The sequence below is a fragment of the Vipera berus genome, assembly GCF_964194415.1.
Source record: "Vipera berus genome assembly, chromosome: 3".
NCBI lineage: Eukaryota > Metazoa > Chordata > Lepidosauria > Squamata > Viperidae > Vipera > Vipera berus.
In genome coordinates this window covers 1,073,034-1,078,315 of record NC_138204.1, presented here as the reverse complement: position 1 = coordinate 1,078,315, position 5,282 = coordinate 1,073,034, and the positions used below count along the sequence as shown (strand labels likewise).

At 44.1% G+C, this 5,282-nt stretch overlaps 1 long non-coding RNA gene across 1 annotated transcript; it reads right to left on the bottom strand.

Moving 5' to 3' along the window:
• Positions 1-385: 385 nt before the first annotated feature.
• Positions 386-3,375, bottom strand: LOC308665731. Its single transcript, XR_014025945.1, has 3 exons — positions 3,224-3,375; positions 1,746-1,907; positions 386-492 (listed from the first exon to the last, which is right to left on the bottom strand). It is a non-coding gene; the product is annotated as an uncharacterized lncRNA (long non-coding RNA).
• Positions 3,376-5,282: the final 1,907 nt, after the last annotated feature.

Here is a 5,282-nt window from a genome sequence, read left to right as displayed (position 1 = left end):
CCCAGCAGCAGCTGGAATGGGAAGGGCACCATTCTACCAATAGTGGTTCAGGAGGAGAAGAGGTCAAGGGATGATGGGATCAGCCTCATGGCTTCCACAGAATGGGGAAGGAGATCCCTTAGGAAGAAGGGCCCTAGAACACCAAATTCTTCTTTAGCATCACTGCATCTTCCTTGTATACATCAACTCCAACTTTGATGGACATGAGGAGAGCCTTAAAGACCCCAGAGAAACCTGCAGGTGCCCAGACCATGTCTAGGCCGAGGAGACACCGCACAGCCGTTCCTCTGGACTGAGCAAACTACACAAGTGACAATGTGCGACACCTACCAAATGTTTCATGGACGGCATCCATGCACAAAGCCAGACATAAGTAATGGCAACATTTTTGCTTCCCAGGGCATTTCCAGTCACTTTCACAATTCTTGCGACAAGTAATCTTGTCTTGCTGGCCCTGTTGTTGAGGGCCCCGGGGACACAGCCCAGGCTTTTCTGCAAAACAGAAGATCCCAAGGCTGAGAGACTCTCCTGGAATTGGAATCCCAGAACAAGGAATATCCTATCTCTGGAGCTTTCAGGAGCCAAAACATCTCCACACATCCAGATGAGACACTGCCAGATCCCACCTCCCCACCTCCTTCCCCACAAAGCAGAGCCATTCCCTGCTGGGTCGACCTCTCAGGACCCTGGGGGGGTCCCCTAGAACTGGGCTCCCCTCTCTTGCCCCGGATGCTGGGGGTGGACATGGACAAGCCCACCAAAGAGGAAGGAGGAATTCCGGAGAATGGGAGGCAGAGGTTTCTGTGCTGGTCCTGCACACTCCCTCAGCCCCCTCCCCAAATAACACAGAGAGGGTAAGACAGCGCCCTCCCCCAAGAGGGGGATGGACAACCAGAGAGGTCTTCTTTCCTTGGACCTCCTGGAAGTTGCCTGACGTTCTTTGGCTAAATGGGGAGGTCGAAGTCCTGAGCTGGCTGCCTCAGCACAGGCACCTGGGCTCCCTCAGAATTGGGCCCTTGGTGGTTCATGGACCGGGCAGGATGGAGCCCTCATGCCAACATCCACATAATCAGGGACACACAGCCCAGCAGAAAATAATTCCCCAATCAAGCAAATGCCAAGAAGGAAACCCCACCCCCACCAAGACTTGCAGGGAAAGCTGAAGTATCTAAACAGGCAGCAAAGCCCAAACTCTACTGCAGTGATGATGTTCCCTGGTTGGGTCATGAAACGTCTGCAAGAAAATGACGAAGCTCAGAGAGCACCAAGGACCGCACAGTCCTCCTCCTCCTCCTCCTCCTCCTCCTCCTCCTCCTCCTCCTCCTCCTCCTCCTCCTCCTCCTCCTCCTCTCTGCAAACCCACTTCCTTATAGCACTGATAATGTTCCCTAGTTGGGTCATAAAACAGTCTGCAAAGAAACCACCAAGAACCCCATAGTTCTCCTCCTCCTCCTCCTCCTCTTCCTCTTCCTCCTCCTCCTCCTCCTCCTCTTCCTCTTCCTCTTCCTCCTCCTCCTCCTCCTCCTTTCTAGCACTGAAGATCTTCCCTAGCTGAGTAATGAAACATCTCCAAGAAGACCAAGCTCAGAGAAACTCCACAGTTCAACCCTGAGTGACAAAGATTCCCTTATACTGAATCAATCCTAGCCTGTTGTGAGAACCAGGGTCTTACATTATGCTTAATTTTGGGAGACAGGAATTCTTTTTCGATGAAGAGGCCAGTCCACAAATCCTTCCACACTTACCAACACAGGTGTAGCGACATTCATCCAGGGTCTTAAAATTGTTGTCATTCCCCTTGCATCCACCATAAATAAACTGCTGACATTGGTTTGAAGCCGGGTTGTAGTAGTAGCGAGGCATTTTGGCTTTACATGGTCCGGTTTCAGCAGGAAGAGAGCAAAACCCTTTGCAATATGGAGAGGGAGATGTTATTTGATTAACTAGCACAAGAATCTTCAAGGTGCTTCCCCAACCTGGTGCCCTCTTAGCACGCTCAGATTGCAAGCAATCGAGAGCCATCTGGGATGTATTAAGTTGGTTATTTGGTTTCCTACTCAGCATGTTAATGGAGATTCTCCATTAGGGAAGTCACGGTGGTCTGAAAGGTGCTTTTCCAAAAGGCAACTGGACTTTCTTACTTTATGACTTGAAAATATTTCACTTCTCATCCAGGAAGTGAAGAACAGAAGAAGCTTCTTGGATGAGAAGTGAAACATCAAGAAAAACAATGTCCACGTGCCTCTTGAAAAGCACCTTTGTAGCAGCCAACTACCATCTCAAGAAGCTTCTCAGAAGAGGCACCACCAAGCCAGAGGTTCTAGACCGGGGCTTCTGGTTTTCCCTCCCTGAGGGAAGAACTCTGATTTATTTATTTTATTTATTTATTTAATTAAATTTCTATACCGCCCTATTCCCGAAGAACTCAGGGCGGTTTACAGGGCAGCATAAAATACAATATAAAAATAATATAGAATTAAAATACATTAAATTAATTAAGCCCAATTAAAACAACATTTAAAAAAGCTAAAACCCCTTCAGTCCAGGCCTGATAGATCGAATAACCAGGTTTTCAGTTCCCGGCGAAACGAACGCAGATCGGGGGCGGTCCTAAGTTCCATGGGTAAATCATTCCAGAGGGCAGGCGCGCCCACAGAGAACGATTACTTTGGCTCCTCTCAACAAAGGGTTTCAAGATCTTTCTGGAATCTCACTTGGACGGTCCTGGCCAGAGATGGGGGTCAGCTCTGCCCAGAGGGTGAGGAGTCCAGGATCAGCAGGAAGATAACAAAACTGTGCCGGAAATGGAAAGGGGAGGGGTTGTTACTGAAGTGTCTTTAAGGCACTTCCCCAACCCGGTGCCCTCCTAGCATGCTCAGTCTCCACATGGTCAAGAGCCATCTGGGATGTTTTAATTTAGTTTCCTGGGTTGGACCAGATGGCTGAATGATGGATCCTGTTCCTTAAACTCCGGATTCTGCTGTTGCATTGAGTAAAGATAGGTCAGTCTTCCCCTGAAATTGCATTTCTCTTTCTTGGGGCCCCCTCGATTTCTGTCTCCTATTCAGCTGACACCCAACCACCATCTCAAGAAGCTTCCCAGAAGAGGCACCACCAAGCCAGGTTCTAGACCGGGGTTCTTGGTTTTCCCTTCCTGGGGGGAGAACTCTGATTACTTCAGCTCCTCTCAACAAAGGGTTTCAAGATCTTTCTGGAATCTCACTTGGACGGTCCTGGCCGGAGACGGGGGTCAGCTCTGCCCAGAGGGTGAGGAGTCCCAGCAGGAGAAGAAGACCTCCAGAAGACATGATGAAGCCGTCTGCCCCACACCCGGGCTTCTCGCTCTATTTATTCTCCCCACTGGGAGTTTCACACCTGCAGATCCAGGAAGCAGGATGACGTCATGCAGTGAGAATCCAAGTTCCTTTCTCTTTCACAAGATGGTTGAGCAGGAAATCCAAAAAGTTGGATTGGCTGGCTACTCTGAGGGAAACCTAGGCAGGCCCCTGTTGTCATGTTCCTTGTTATTACACCTTTCTGATGTAAAATGATTTCCCTTTCTATAAAAATGAAATGGAAGGGACCCTGGAGATCAATCAATCAGAATAGAGCTTATTCTTTTTTTTATTAAAAGTTTTAAAATACATTTTATCTTTAACAAACAACACAAAAAAGGAAAAAAAGAAACCCCCCCAGCCCCCTTCCCTCCCACCCTCCCCAACCCTCCCCAACCCCACCCTCCCTTTCCCCTCCCCCCCACTTCCCAATGCAGAATACAGGGTATAAAAATACAAACAATCATAATCTAGCTTACACAAACAATCCTGAACTATATAGACTATCGAACTTTAACTCATATAGATAAACTCCAAACATATATATATATACATCATATCAATAATTATTCAAAAACAAGATAATACTTTTCAATCAACCCAATAAAAACAATCACAAATAAAACAATTTATATCAATTGTCTAAAGCTGTTCTTCTTCCCAACTAAGCTTTGAATTCATATTATCCTGATATATTATACAAATTAAAATACCATAGATTACTTCCAAACTTAAATTTTTTTTATATAATCACATCATTCTTATATTCTTATATTCTATTACCTACTCCAATATTGCCAATAAAAGTATAACAAATTAATTTCAATCACACATAAAACAATTTATATCAGTTTTATAAAACTATTCTTCTATCCAACTAAACTTTAACATACTAAAACCAAGTTTATACAACCTTTCCTTCTCCTAATGTGTTATACAACTTAAAATACCATACATTACATTCCAGGCTTAAAACTTTCCATCCAAATAACAAAGCATAACCTACAGAATATCAATAAACACTACTACAAATCTTCCCAATTAAATTTTCATAATCATCTTAAAACTAAAGCAACACAATAAATAAAAAATAAATCCCCAAATACTTAATCCTTCTAGCATCCTTATTACATCATTATCTCTTGCAATTATGCAACTAAATCCTCAGGTTTGCTTCATTCTTCCAGAAGCAGCACACCTCTTCCAATTTCTGGCCTTCTCCCGTGGTGATGAAATTTGACCCACTCCTATAGCTTTCACATCTGTCTGCGTTAACCCTTCAACATCTTGTGGATTCTCTCTGGAACGTTGAGGCTCTCTGTCACCTTTTTTCTTTGTAAACTCCAAAGACAGTATGGGGACTGCTTTTAAAACATTACTGTAAAAGTCACGTGCCTGAACCACCGTGGTAAAACAATGCCTCGTACCTTCATAAGTCACCACCATACCCTCTGGTATTTGCCATCTAAACTTAATATCACGTCGTCTCAATTCTTGTGTCAAAAAAGCAAATTCCTTCCTTTTTCTTAAAATTCTTGCAGGAATCTCTTTTAAAATCAAAACTTTTTGCTCATCCATTACAAAATCAATATTATAGGAGGCCTGGATAACTTCATTTCTAATCTTTCTCTTTGTAAAGTAAACCACCACATCTCTGGGTAGTTTCCTTTGTCTTGCAATCCATGAATTAACACAGAAGATTTTATCTATATCTTCCATTATTTCATCTGCTGGTCGCTCCAACACCCCTTCCAAAACCTCAGAAACCATTTTCGTCAAATTTTCCTTAGGATTTTCTTTTAGGCCTCTGATTCTCAAAGCAAACTCCATCTGAGAATACTGTGTCGAAATCAAATCATAATCCATTTTCTCTATCACATTTTCAGTTTCTGTCATTTTGGCTTCCAGTCTAATATCATTTTGAACAAGATCTTCCACTCTTTCATC